Source organism: Gossypium hirsutum, chromosome A03, assembly GCF_007990345.1.
Source record: "Gossypium hirsutum isolate 1008001.06 chromosome A03, Gossypium_hirsutum_v2.1, whole genome shotgun sequence".
In the NCBI taxonomy this organism is placed as follows: Eukaryota; Viridiplantae; Streptophyta; class Magnoliopsida; order Malvales; family Malvaceae; genus Gossypium; species Gossypium hirsutum.
Genome location: NC_053426.1, coordinates 12507678 through 12522332, shown reverse-complemented (window position 1 = coordinate 12522332; position 14655 = coordinate 12507678). Strand labels below are relative to the sequence as shown.

The 14655-nt window shown below is 32.5% G+C and overlaps 1 long non-coding RNA gene across 1 annotated transcript; it reads left to right on the top strand.

Moving 5' to 3' along the window:
• The first annotated feature begins 10742 nt into the window (after window positions 1–10742).
• On the top strand, window positions 10743–12414 carry LOC107886236 (uncharacterized). Its single transcript, XR_001680670.2, has 2 exons — window positions 10743–10965; window positions 11723–12414. It is a non-coding gene; the product is annotated as an uncharacterized lncRNA (long non-coding RNA).
• Window positions 12415–14655: the final 2241 nt, after the last annotated feature.

Here is a 14655-nt window from a genome sequence, read left to right as displayed (position 1 = left end):
TACTAGCCCTTAGATCAGTCAATGCATAATTAATATCTAAACTACCAATTAAGTAAGGAATAGTAAAGCTCACTAGGTCTTTTAGTTTGTTGGGTAGTTTATTTTGGAGAATGGGCGAGCAAACTGCATTCAGTTCCACATGCGACACCTCGTCCAACTTTCGCTTATTTGCTAAAAGCTCCCTTAAAAATTTCATTGCGTTTGGCATCTGTGATAGAGCTTCAATAAACGGTAAGTTAATATGTAATTTTTTTAAGAGTTTAAAAAATTTACTGAATTTTTCATATGAGTGGTCTTTCCTTATCGCGTTGGGGTATGGCATACGAGGTTTATATTCGTCAATCATTGGTTTGTTTTTATTAGATTCTACTTCACCTTGACCTTTGCTTACCACAGTTTCTTGCCTCGGTTCTGGTCCAAGCTCAACGACTCCGTTATCTTGAATATTTATTGCGTTGAGCTGTTCCCTTGGGTTGGGTTCAGTATTACTTGGCAAGTTACCTTGTGGTCGTTCAGAAATTAGTTTGGAAAGCTGGCCTATCTGGGTTTTGAGCCATTGGATCGAAGCTTATTGATTTTTAAGTGTTGTCTCAGTGTTCTGAAAACGAGTTTTTGACACCAAAATAAACTTTGAGAGCTTCTCTTCAAGGTTTGGCTTTTCTTGTTGGTAGGGTGGTTGTTGGTAACTCGGAAGATAATGTGGTCTTTGATTTCCTTAACCGCCCCACGAGAAATTTGGGTGGTTTCTCTAACCTGTATTATAAGTGTTACTATATTGATTGTTTTGAAGTCGAGGATTATTACCTATGTAATTTAATTGCTCGTTATCCATTTTGTGGCCATAAGGGTGGTATTCCGAATGGTTTGTTCCACTTCCACTTGCTTCGCAACGCATTACTGGGTGAACTTGTAAAGAACTAAGAAAACCATCAATCTTTTTATTTAAGAGTTCTACCTGATTAGAGAGCATGGTGATTGAATTGACGTTATAAACGCCGGCTATTTTCGTTGGCTTTGTCCTCATGACTTGTCACTGATAGTTATTCAGTGACATCTCCTCTATAAACTCATAGGCATTTTTCGGTGTTTTGTTGTTGATGGTTCTGCCAACAACTGCATCAACCATTTGCCGAGTCGAAGGATTCAAACCATTATGGAATGTTTGTACTTGGAGCCAAAGTGGTGATCCATGATGAGGGCACCTTCTCAGAAGGTCCTTGTATCTCTACTATGTATCGTAGAGTGTTTTTAAATCTATCTGCACAAAAGAAGAGATATCATTGCGTAATTTAGCCATTTTAGCCGGTGGAAAATATTTTAGTAAAAAATTTTCGGTCATTTGTTCCTAAGTAGTAGTTGAACCTCGTGATAACGAGTTCAACTACTGTTTAGCTTTGTTCCTCAATGAAAAGGGGAACAACTGAAAACGAATGGCATCATAAAAAATGCCATTGATTTTAAATGTATCGCATAGTTTTAAAAAGTTGGCTAAATGAGCGTTGGGATCCTCACCCTGCAAACCATTAAACTGAACAAATTGCTGTATCATTTGAATAGTGTTAGGTTTTAATTCAAAAGTATTTGCAGCTACAGCAGGTCTAACTATGCTAGATTCAATTCCTGTTAAAGAGGGTTTAGCATAATCATACATACTGTGTGGAACAGGATTTTGATTAACCGCAATTGCAGGAGGTAGTTGATTGCGTTGGTTTTCAGCCATCTCTTCGGTTGGGGGTTGAGTATCATTTTTTTACTCGTTTTTCGTGTATCTTAAGCTTTGCCTTATTTCTCTTTGGTTTCTACGTGCTGTGTGATCGATTTCTTAGTCAAAAAAGTAATGGTCCCGACGGGTTTCTTCTAGTCATAAACTATGAAAACCTGCCAAGAGAAGGAAAAAGTAAGTTAATAAATAATAATAAAATTAAATTAAATTGCAAAAAAATAAATAGCTAAAGTAATAAAAATTAAGCGTTCTTAATAACTTAAGTCCCTAGCAACGGCGCCAAAAAACTTAATTACGTTATTTCGTGATAGGTTTTAAATATTTATAATTAATCGTTTTTGAAACTAACTATTATAGCGATATAGGCAAGTGTACCTATCGAATAGTAGTATAGTTTGAGCAAGACCGGATTTTCGAACCCAAAGGATCAAAAAGTACTAGTAATGATGTCTTTTTATTATCTAGCCTAAGAATAGTGGGGTTTTGTTTTTAACTAACTAATTATCTAAACTAAGAACTCACAGAGAATAGAATTGGGGAATTTCTTTTTGGAAAATCGATTGAATGAAGACAATACCTAAGGAAAAATCTATCTAGACTGTACTTGTTATTTTGGCTCCGAATCAGACGATTTATTCATTTAACTTGTTCCGTAGATATCCCTAAGTTATGTTATTATCCCTATTCAAGACTAATAACGTCTAATCCATAGATTAAATAACCGAGACTTTTTTCTAATTAACACTCTAGAGTTGCATTAACTCGATCTATGGATCTCTTTATTAGGTTTCACCATAATCCGAAAAAATCTTGTCACCCTATATCTAGACGCGCAATCAACTCCGCTTAATTATGATAAATGTACTCTTAGTCAGGGTTTATTTCTCCTCTGAATAAGAGCTTATCTTGAATCAGTATCCTGGATATCAAAACAAGAATTAAGAACACATAATTAAGAACAAGTTAAATATTTATCATAAAATTCAGAAAATAATAACAAGATTCGTCTTAGGTTTCATTCCCCTTAGGTATTTAGGGGAGTTCATAACTAAATGAGAAAACATCTCAGAATAATAAAGAATACAAAACATAAAGAAAACCCAAAACTCCTGAAAGGGAATTGAGGAGAGATCTTCAGTCTTGATGATGAATCTGGTTTCTGAGATGAATCAATCGGCTTCTTTATAGGCTTTTCTGAATTGGACTCAACTTGGGCTCGGCAGGGACACGCTCGTGTGTGATTACTTCAGGCCGTGTTCGAGCCTGTTAGAATGGCACGGGCGTGTGTTATACCCATGTGAGTCGTGCTTCGATTTTGCCAGATTGACACAGCAGTGTGGTCTGCCCGTGTGAAGAAGTCCAGGCCCTGTTGAGTTCGTATTTTAGCCAATGTTCTCTATTTTTGGCCCGTTTCTCGTTCCTTTCGCTCTCCTATTCTCTCCTAAATATAAAACATGAAATTAAAGCATTAGGAGCATCGAATTCACCAATCTAATGAAAAATCATCCATAAAATGCGTTAAACATGGGGTAAAAATATGTATAAATTATGGTTTATCAAGTAGGATGAGCCAGTTATAGTGGAAGAGGATGCCTACGAGCACCAACTCCAAAGATTTAGAACTAAAATTTGGCAGAGCCTGACTCTAGCCAATAATCGCTTTTGTGGGACTATTTTCTGCTAGATCATCACTTCTCAACGGTGAATACCACACCGTTGTCTCTTGGATTCGCCAACCTCTGACGCAGAAAGTCAACGAACTGACTGTGCAATCTTCCCAAAACATACAAAGTGGCCGTTCCTTGCACAAGTTGAAAAGATCATTTATTTAGGTACATAGCCGGAAGCATCATCCCCGTAATACGGAGAAGTGATGAATACCTTGTTGAGAAGGCTAAGCGCGGGTTCTAAGCCTCATGAACTTTTTTGAGGAATTTTGACAACCTTCGGCTAGATTGGTTTAGTGGCTCATGATTGTTTAGAAAGAAAGAAATAAAATAGATATTGAATTTTTATTAAAGAAAATATAGAGAGAACAAAAGTTTTTGGAAGAGGGAGTGATTACAGAAAAAGAGATGTCAAATATGTGCCACCCCATCCCCTATTTATAGTACTAGAAAACCTAGTCTATTCCTAATGAAATTCTAAAAGATAAATACAAATAAATAAAGATAAATTAAAGATAAATTAAAATAAATCCTAGAATTAAATCTAAATAAAAATCCTTAATAATTATCCTAATATAATTGAAATTAAAATAGTCTGCTATAAAATCTCTTCTTTTGCATTTTAATCCTTGGGTCTTTCATGTTTGCATTTTTGGTACCACTTCTCTCTTTTTTTACATGTTGGCCCATTATATCTTCAAATTCGTAATTTTTGCCTTTAAATTTCCTCTTGCCTCTAATTTAGTCCCTAAAAGATAAAAGACCACAAAATAATCCAAATTAGTGGGATTATACTCAAAATAAGCATGCAATTAGCACATAAAATATGTCGTTCTAGAGTATTATCATCTCTCTAACACAAACAAATAATGTGAGTGAGTATGCAATTAGAAAAATAAGTAAAAACTCTGGTAAAAAATAAGTCATCTTTAAAATAAAAGTTTTTTTTTCTTTTTCTTTTCCAAAAACGTAACCAATGACTAAAACATGTAAAAACAAAAATAATACTGAGAAAATAAAATAAAATAAAATAAAGAACACACAGATTTTACGTGGAAACCTTTTCGGGAAAAAAATCACGGGCAGAGGAGAAAAAAATTCACTAAGTCGAATTCTAATAATTACAAAAGGAATATACTATGTCTATTTATAGGCTTGTAAAGTCATATTCTAGTAAGATTGAAACACATTATTCTAATCAATATAAAATAGATGGAGTTTAATAAGGTTTAAAAAACCTTCTTCTAAAATAAAATAAAAGAAGTGTAGTTCTATATGAATTTTACTTTTATTTTATTTCACCACTGTATTTTATTTAAATAAGGATTTGTGTTATTTAATTCTAAAAATCTCCACCTTGACACGAATTCTCAATGAACAAGTTCTTCGTCGTGAACTCTCAACGAACAAGTTCACCTCTTCCATAAAACCCCTTAAGGGTTTAACTTTAACAATGAACTCCAATCAAGTCTAAGCAATGCTCAAACTTGGTTATAGGAAGTGACTTATTCATCATATCTGCAGGATTTTTATGAGTACTAATTTTACTCATAACAATATCATCACGAGCAATAATATCACGAACAAAGTGATACCGAACATCAATATGTTTTGTTCTCTCATGAAACATTTGATCTTTTGTAAGGAAGATTGCACTTCGACTGTCACAAAATACTGTACTGATTTGAAGGTTTTCATTGAGTTCACTAAAGAGTCCCTTTAACCAAATAGCTTTTTTACAAGCCTCAGTAATCGTCATGTACTCAGCTTCATTGGTAGACAAAGCGACTGTAGTTTGCACAGTGGCTTTCCAACTGATTGCACAACCTCCGATTGTAAAGACATAACCTGTGAGAGATCTTCTTCTATCAAGGTCTTCAGTAAAATTAGCATCAACATACCCAATGACTCCATTTCTAGTTTTTCCAAACTGTAAGCAGACATCAGTAGTACCTTGTAAGTATCTTAAAATCCATTGAACTGCTTTCCAGTGTTCTTTATTGGGATTCACCATGTATCTGCTAACTACACTGACTGCATATGATAAATCTGAACGTGAACAAACCATAACATACATGAGAGATCTCACTGCACTAGAGTATGGAACATGTGACATGTACTCAATCTCATCATCTGGTTGTGGAGACAAAGCTGATGAAAGTCTGAAATGAGCTGCTAAAGGAGTACTAACAGGTTTATCACTTTGCATATTGAACCTGCAAATAACTTTCTCAATGTACCCCTTCTGACTTAGGTACAATTTACTTGCTTTTCTATCTTTGAGGATCTCCATACTAAGTATCTTCTTTGCTGGTCCCAAATCTTTCATCTCAAATTCTTCACTTAGTTGGGCTTTGACTTTTCTTATCTCTCTTTTATTTTTTGCTGCTATCAACATGTCATCAACATAAAAAAATAGATACACGAAAGAACCATCACTGTTTTTCTTAAAGTAAACACAACTGTCAAAAACACTTCTTTTGAAATTATGAGAAGTAATAAAGGAATCAAACCTCTTATACCACTGTCTTAGTGACTGTTTCAAACCGTAAAAGGACTTTTTCAGCAAGCAAACATAGTCCTCTTTTTCTAAGGTTGTAAAACCCTCTGGTTGTTGTATGTAAATGTCCTCTTCAAGTTCTCCATGCAAAAATGCAGTTTTTACATCTAACTGCTCAAGTTCCAAATCATACATGGCCACAATACCAAGCAAAGCTCGAATCGAACTATACTTCACAACTTGAGAGAACACATTTGTAAAGTCCACTCCTGAAATTTGACTGTAACCCATTGCAACAAGCCTTGCTTTATATCTGGGTTCTTCAACTCCTGGAGTCTTTTCTTTCTTTTTAAATACCCATTTACAACGAATAACCTTTTTACCTTTAGGAAGTTTCACAAGATCCCATGTTCTGTTTTTGTGAAGTGATTCCATCTTCTCTTGCATAGCAAACATCTACTTTTCTGAGTCTTCACAGTTAATTGCTTCAGAATAATTAGATGGCTCTCGGTTTGCATCTATATCTTCAGCCACATTTAAAGCATAAGCAACTAGATCAGCCTTGGCATACTTCTTTGGAGGTTTAATCTCCCTTCTAGTTCTATTTTTGGCAATAGAGTATTGTGGTGAAGAAGCAACTCTATTCTCAATTTTTTTACTGGCTTGAGGAGTTGACTCTGTATTAATCTGATGCTCCATCTGCTTTTGATTTTCTTTATTAGAAGAGTCTTTAAGAGATAAGTTAGGTAGCATAGCAGTTTCATCAAAAATGACATCTCTGCTAATCACAACATTTCTATTTTCAAGAAATCATAACTTATACCCTTTTACACCGGTTTTATAACTAAGAAAAACACATTTAATGGATCTCGATTCCAATTTTCCATTATCAACATGAGTATACGCATGACACCTAAAGATCTTTAAGTCAAAATAATTAGCAGGATTACCAGACCATACCTCTTGTGGAGTTTTTTTCTCAATGGCAACAGATGGGGATTGGTTGATAAAAAACATGCAGTAGAGGCTACTTCTGCCCAAAACGACTTTGGTAAGTTGGCATTTGACAACATACATCGAACCTTCTCCATGATTGTTCTGTTCATTCATTCTGCAACGCTGTTTTGCTGTGGAGTATGACGAACTGTCAAGTGTCTCACGATCCCTTCTGACTTGCACAGCCTATTAAACTCATCAGAATAGAACTCTAAGTCATTGTCTGTGCGGAGGTATTTTATTTGCTTTCCCGTCTGTTTTTCAATAATAATTTTTCAAGATTTAAATGCGGAAAACATATCGCTTTTCTGCTTCAGGAAGAATGCCCAAACTTTTCTAAAAAAATTATCAATAAAAGTTAGCATATAATTAACTCCACCTCTCGAAGGCACTCTGGATGGCCCCCACAGGCCAAAATGAATATACTCTAACGTCCCTTCGTGTTATGAATTCCTTTGGTGAATCGAACTCTCTTTTGCTTCCTAAAAACACAGTGCTCATAAAACTTCAGTTTGCAAATTCCTTACCCATCAAAAAGTTCTCTTTTACTCAATTCTGCCATGCCATTCTCACTCATATGCCCTAGGCGCATATGCCAAAGTTTAGTAATATCATTATCTGACAAGGAAGAGGAAGTGACAGCTGCATCACCAGTAATAGTAGAACCCTACAAAACATATAACTTGGTAGTCTTTCTCTGCCATTTCATCACAACAAGGGAACCTTTGGAAATCTTTAAAACTCCACTTTCAGCTATATATCTGTACCCTTTTGAATCAAGAGTACTCAATGAAATTAAATTTCTCTTTAATTTTGGAACATGTCGTACGTCACTAAGTGTTCTGACAACTCCATTAAACATCTTAACTTTAATTGTTCCAACACTTGCGATTTTACATGAAGCATTATTTCCCATAAAAACAACACCTTTAGACACTGTTTCGTAAGTTGTAAACCAATCCCGATTGGGACTCATATGGAAAGTGCAGCCTGAATCAAGTATCCACTCCTCGCTCACTTTAGAATTGTTGATAGAAGTGACTAGAAGTTTACCATCTCTGTAGTCTTCTACAACATCAGTTTCATCGAAATTTTCTGCTTGTTTTCCCTTTTGATTCGCAACCTCCCTTTTAATCTTGTTCTGTAGCTTATAGCACTCAGATTTAATGTGCCTTTTCTTCTTGCAGAAGTGATAAGTTTTACCTCTGTTTGAAGACTTCAATCTACCTTTAGATTTACCGCGAGGATTCTGTTCCTGTGTCATTCTACGATCATCATCTGTATTCCGATCTTGTCTCCCACAAACAATGAGACCCTCTCCTTGAGAGTCGAGTTTAACCACAAGATGCTTCATCTTATCATACGAGGTCAAAGAATCATAAATCTCATCAACAGTGAAAAACTCGCGGCTATATAAAATCATGTCTCTAAATGTTGAATAAGACGGGGGCAACGAACAAAGTAAAATCAATCCTAAATCTTCCTTATCATATTGAACCTCTATGGCCTCCAAGTTTGAGAAAATTTCTTTAAACACTGTTAAGTGTTCGTGTACAGACGCACCTTCCTCCAAACGATGAGCATAAATATGCTGCTTCATATGTAACTTGCTTGTTAGAGTTTTCGACATACATATTTGTTCCAACCTCTTCCATAATGCAGTGGCGATCTTCTCATTCATCACATCCTGCAAAATTTTGTTGGACAAATGCAGATGTAATTGTGTTAACGCCTTTCGATCCTTACGCTTCTTCTCTTCATTTGTTAATGTTGAAGGCATCTTATCTATCCCTAGCAGGGCATCCTCTAAATCCATCTGTGCAAGACTTGCATCTTAATCTGTCACAACGCAAATCTGGTGTCGTGATCCAACAGCAGAATTTCATACTTCAAAGATGCCATTACCGTGATCGAGATAAACTACCCGGAAGCTTTAATACCAATTTGAGAAAATAAAATAAAATAAAATAAAGAACACACAAATTTTTCGTGAAAATACTTTTGTGAAAAAAAACCACAGGTAGAGGAGAAGAAAATTTACTATGTCGAATTCTAATAATTATAAGAGGAATAGACTATGTCTATTTATAGGCTTGTAAAAACATATTCTAGTAAAATTGAAACACTTTATTCTAATCAATATAAAATAGATGGAGTTTAATAAAGTTTAAAAAATTTTATTATAAAATAAAATAAAAGAAGTGTAGTTCTATATGAATTTTACTTTTATTTTATTTTATCACTGTATTTTATTTAAATAAGGATTTAAGTTATTTAATTTTAACAAATACTCAAACCAAACACAACATAAATAGCTTGTACATTATTACGCATTTATGAATGTTTGCCTTCAAATATTTCAAAAAAATTGAAAAAGACATGGTTTATCTACTGTTACAAATTAATGTTTCAACACAAGTTGAAATTGGGCAAGTTTAACTCTACAAAAAAATTGATCTTTCGCGGGGTTTATAAAAATGTCACGGTTTGTGACGTTTTATAAGAGACGTAAGGAAAGATACTAACTTTACGTTTTAAAAAGAAAGCATCATGAAAGAATGAACTTTTGGTGATACTTATGAGTAATGTTAGTGACCTTTAAAATATCATGAAATATTTATTTTTTAGTGATGCTGAAAGATCTTTGGTGACGTTTTGAAAACCTCACCAAATGAAAACATTTTGATCATGTTTTTTTTCACATATTTTCGTGACATTTTAACCCTCACCAAATTACAACATTTATTTTACATTTTTAAACCTTTAAAGTTTTAAAAATATAAAAATGATTTAAAAGTTATAAACATGTAAAAACTGATAAAAATTATTAGACAACTTAAATTAAAATTAAGAAAATATAGAAATTATAAAAAAAAGTAAAAAAAAATAGTGGGAAATTGTATGAAATTTTTTAAGAAAACTTAAATTAAAATTATAGAAAGCTACAAAAATATTAAAAATTTAGGACGTTTTTCATATCTTTTCGTGACATATTTAATCACAAAATTTTAAAAATATAAAAATTATAAAATTTTAAAAACTTATAAAAATTATTAGAAAACATAAATTAAAATTATTAAAAATATAGAAAAAATAAAAAAAAAGTATAACAAAATAATGAGAAATTGTATACCAAATTATAAGAAAACTTGAATTAAAATTATAAAAGGTACAAAAATTATAAAAAAAATTAAAATAATATCTTATAAAAAATTGAAATTATCAAAAAATAATAAAAATTAATGGTATATTACAAAAAAATTTAACTTTGCCACCATAATTGTTTGAATTACTTATAAACATTTTAAAACAAGCTAAGTTATTAGTAGAATTGTTCATCGGTTGGGCTATTTGTTCAATTTTAAAGGTCTGTTCGAAATTTGGGTGGAGTTTAGCAAAAATATTAGGCTTGACAAATGTGTCTAGACAAAAAAATTAGTCGTGTTTAAAATATGCACCAGGCTTGAGCTTGAACATTTAAGGCCCGAGCTCAATCTGACCCGTTTATAATACTTTATATTATGTTATTTTTATATATTATGTAATTTAAAACACATTAAAAAATAAAATTATTCTAAATATATAATAGTACTCGAATATAAATATTAAAATAATGTTAAGATTACTACATAAAAAATTCAATAAATAAAAAAAAATTAAATTATTAAATATTAAAATAACATAATATAAATATTTTTTAAAAAAATTTAAAAAATAAATGGGTTGATCTAAAATAAGCTTAAATTAATATTTTACAAATAATGATGTATTTAGACAATTTTAAACACATTTTCTTAAACCAAATCAAGATAAATATAAAACATATTAATATCATACTTAAACTCCACCCGAATGATCATAACTCTAGTTCTTACTTTCCAAAATGCTCTAACTTGTACAATTGATCTCAAAACACTTCAATCATTCCAACTCCCAAACCACAATATTTATTCTTAAATTGTAGTGTATATATCTATATATATATATGCATAATTGACTTAAATTCAAGTTATATTTCCCCCTTAAACGGGGATTCCAGATTCAGCTGAAGCTATCTATCTGATTTTCAAAGCTTCCAGGTACTTTCTTTTTTAAGGATTTTAGTGTACAGATTTCAGCCTTATTTCTTTTATTAAGTTATTTCTCTCCATTTCACATTTTAGCATTTGATTAATTTGGTTTCAAAGCCATCGGTTTTGGTGCTTCAATCTGTTAGGGTTCTTGTTGGCTATTTGGACAAAGGTCTGAATCTAACAAATATGTATTACTCTCTCACTTAATTTCTTTTAATTCTTCTTTTATTTTGTTGAATAAGCTTTCGGATTGATTTCTGGGTTTTGCATCACGTTTCGAATTATGAAAAATTTCATTTCTTCTTGAATTTTGATGTGAACTATGGGTGTGTTGTTAGCCTGTTGAGTTAAATGACTGGAAGGGACCCATTTTTGTTAGCATGTGTTCTTTTCAAATTTATCTTTGCATTTATCCTCATCTCCTCTCAAGACCAGCTTTAAATCAAAATATGATTCAAGCTTTAGCACTGATTATTTTTCAACTGATAAGCTTTCCTCATATGTTGTTATATTTTAACAGTATGAGCCCTTGGTTAGGTTGCCTGGTGATATTGTTTCATCGGATCACAATTAGATTTACAAGCTACACCACAAATCACAAATGATTTTAATAGGACAGCAAATGCAAGTTTATCACCTCATTGCTTGGTTTCCATTTCCTTCTTGGGAAATATGGTTAATTAGTTTGAAATTCAATGCTTGATCTCTAATCTCGGGTTTATATTAGTTAGTTTAGTAAGTTCAATCTTTATATTTTTCCTAGGATCATTTCAAGATGGACTCCTTTTCATAGGGAAAGTGAAAAAAACATGTCAATCCGGATGGTACTATAATATGCGTATGTTCGAAGTGTGTGAATAGGGAGTCTCATAATGTCAAGGATATTCGATTTCACATACTTAGATTTGGGTTTAAGTCGGGTTGTAGAAGATAGATACATCATGGGGAAGATGGAGAAAACTAGGATGAAGAGGACGGCATCTCCACTTCCGATGACGAAATTGATGAAATGAGAAACATTCTTGTAGACGAACAAGAGAGAACTTACTATAATATTGGAACGACTGATGATTTGGAGGGTTTGCCTATTCCTGAAAGTGTTCAACACAGAGTAGATAACTAGGTGGAAGAGTTAGAATAAGAGTTGCATATCTGAGTGTAAGCAAAATTCTGCGCTTAATTTTATTGTAAAGATGATGAACATCAAAGTGTTGAACAACTTGTCCACAAAGCTTTTATGATGCTATTGGAGTTATGTCGCAATGTATTGCCTGAAGGAAATAAGTGCCCTGCATCGTTCCATGAAACAAAGTTGTTAAGAACTTTAGGCTTGGGGTATTTTAATATTGACGTTTGTTGCTATGACTGTTGTGTTTTCTACATGGAGTTGGAGCATGCAAATGAATGTCCTGTGTGTCACCATAAATGGTGGAGGAAAGAAAAGGTGTCATATAAGCGCATGCGTTATTTTCCCATCACAGATTGCATGCAAAGGTTTTATAGTTGTTGACATATTTCAGATGTGGCATAACACCTAAGCTCATTTTTCCGTACACCAGAAATATATCAAAATATTAATAAATAATTTTTCTAAACATTTCTCATAACATTCAAGCTCAAATATCATGTTATGGAAGGTGAAAGATATCATTTTTTTTTTATCTTTATGAAGCTTTATCTCATTAGCAATGGTTTCTTTCACTAAAATCATAATAAATCTGTGCTGAAATTTAAGAGATTGAAGGTGGAAATGAGCTTTGGAGGTGATTTTCCAAGTCTTTTTAATAGGGGTGAACAAAACTTGATTCGATTTGAAAATGTCGAAAAAAAATTTGAATTTCGAGTTAATCGAATCAAGTTATTCGAGTCAACTCGAATAAGTAATACGAGTTCTGAGCCGAGTTAAATTTTACAATTTGAATAACAGATTGGTGTAAATACCTTTTTGGTCCCTATCAATTTTGAAAATGAACAAATTAGTCATTCTCAATAAAAATTACAATTTTTTTAAATATTTATAAAAAATTCAAATTTTATATTTTTTAGAAATATTGTAATTTTTAAAAAAAAAATTCTAAAAAATATATAAAGAAAGTTAATGTAACATCTCATACTCGACTCAATTATTAGATTTGAGCTATAAGGTATTACATTTGTTATTAGAGCAACTACGATAATTTTACGCTTAATTTAAACAATTAAAAAATTAAATATAAGCAAAACAATTGTATTAAATGATATGTATTCATTTTCGATCTTATACGAGCTTACGAAAGCTCTATTACTAACCTGAGATCGAGTTAGGATCAATTTTTAAAATATTTCAAAGTTTGAGATTGACATCACAACGTCGAGAGATCTTTGTCGTGATGTCACATAATGGCCATTGCTTGACATCGCATCGTGACATGGTGACATGATCTCGTTGCGGTGAAAAATGTTTGACGTCTCGATGTGACAAGTTTTTTTTAAAAGATCAAGGTGACACCAACCTGCAATTGACCAAAACAACCAACTTATATATTTCAGACACATTTCCTAGCCAAATACTCGTCATAAACAAGTTTAATTCTAAACATTTATATCATACCTAAGCAATCACATTTGTAATTTAACTATCTATCCAATTTTCATTTAACATATAGATTATATTCATGGTTAAATGACGTGATTTCACACTTCATTTTACCATAGTATAATAACATTCCATACATTCCAAACTTTATAGAAAACTCAAATACATATTTCTGACTACTTGCAAAATATCATTTCAAGCTTCAATCATTCACATAAGCATATATTATGTCCAAAAACCAACTTAATATAGGTACATATCATACTTGAACAAAACGTGATTTATACAAACATTGTTAAGTCGGAAGGATCACTTCTTGGATGATGGATCCACTGCTCGAACTCTCGGGAATTCATTAAACCTGCGTAAAGAGAAAATAAACCATACGCTGAACAATAAAGCTTAGTGGTAACTTCATAAAACAGAGTAAATAAACATAACATTACTAAATTTTTATATTACATATATGCATAAAACTATCCTAATTATGTCCTATCATGTTAAGCAATTCTGTTGACACATCCACATATGAGTATACATATCAATTGGTAAAACCAATCCATCAACATAGTAAGATAGTTAACCAAATCAGATTATTTATCAAATACGAAACTTTAGGCCATACATAAACTCTCACATCTATGCCTTTCAGTTCATGCCATGCAAATCCAATTCATATACTACTTTACGCGTTTTCTCTATCATCAGTCACAAATACACAGAACATGTCAATTTCATTATCATTCCATAATTCTTATTCTACTCTAGTCATCCCGGGTAGCCCAACAACGATGAATTTTAAATATACACAATTTACCATCCCTAGTGGCCTGACATCGATGGTTTATTCAATTCAATATACTACCATCCCAGATGGCTCGACAACAATGACTTCCACACTTTACCTATACTACCATCCCAAATGGCTCGACAATGATGACATTTATGATCAATTCATTCTACAATTCTAGATTGCTCGACAATGATGGTTTTCACTATATACATATCCTACCATCTCGGATGGCCTAGTAGTGATGGTTTTCAACCTAAGGCATGCCAACTAAATCGACGGTACAATACTCGGGACCATTATTAGGGAAAATACCAAATTGATACAAATA